At 37.9% G+C, this 999-nt stretch overlaps 1 protein-coding gene across 2 annotated transcripts in view; it reads right to left on the bottom strand.

Annotated features, from left to right (window-relative positions):
• LOC106882325 (uncharacterized) overlaps nt 1-999 on the bottom strand; it is a 22,447-nt gene that overhangs the window by 3,097 nt on the left and 18,351 nt on the right. The window lies entirely within an intron of this gene.

Genomic DNA, 999 nt, shown 5'->3' with positions numbered 1-999 from the left:
AAATATATATATATATATATATATATCGTTTTTGGATTTGGTTTTGGGATTTTGGATTTTAAGGCACGATAAGAAAATGACTCTCTCCAGGCACAACAGAATATATATATATATATACACATACATATACATATTAGGTTGTCCCGTTTTCAAGGTCAAAATATTTTCGGACTGCACCATTGTCTTATGTGGTGCCAGTGGATGAAAAAAAAAATGAGGTATACAAAGTGACAGGTATCTAAAACTATTTTTGTGACTACAAGGCTGCGTGTTATCTTCCGAATAAAGATCCTGAAAAGCTTCATTTTCGTTTACTCGAAAAGGCTATTTGTTTGCACAAAGAAAATGAACAATATCAACAATGGAACTGCGGATAATAACAGTTAGCGTCTCTCAAATTCATTTACAAGGACTTGGGTGGCTGGAGATAATGTAAGAAATAGAAATGAACCCGAAAACATTGATAGGTTATCTTCTATAAGTATTTTTTACTTAGATTTTCAATAGCCTCTTTATAAAATATGTTCACACGAATTTGACTATTGTAGGTGATATCCAAGTTAGCCAAGCAATTTTATGAATATCTATGTTTTTTTCCGGCTCAGTTATATGAAACAGTTGAATTTGTGTTGGGAAACTCCTACGACAGATTTAAACGCAGGTGTTCCATTTTTATTCTTTTCTACTCTAGACACAAGGCCCGAAATTTTGGGGGAGGAGACCAGTCGATTAGATCGACCCCAGTACGCAACTGGTACTTAATTTATCGACCCCTCCTCCCGAAAGGATGAAAGGCAATGTCAGATGAAGAAGAATGATCGATTTCATACAATCGTTGAAGCGCGCGCGAACACGCGCGCACGCACACTGTTGTGATCTTTGCATGATACTCGTGCTAGTCCCTCTGTTATAATTCAGCCTCTGCCATGAGGCCATTTCCTTCGCTGTCAGTCGAGGGCCTTTGCTTTGTCTTTCTAGGTACTGGACGGGCAGCAAGCG

The sequence above is a fragment of the Octopus bimaculoides genome, chromosome 3, assembly GCF_001194135.2.
Source record: "Octopus bimaculoides isolate UCB-OBI-ISO-001 chromosome 3, ASM119413v2, whole genome shotgun sequence".
Classification (NCBI taxonomy): domain Eukaryota; kingdom Metazoa; phylum Mollusca; class Cephalopoda; order Octopoda; family Octopodidae; genus Octopus; species Octopus bimaculoides.
This window is presented reverse-complemented; position numbering and strand designations above follow the sequence as displayed.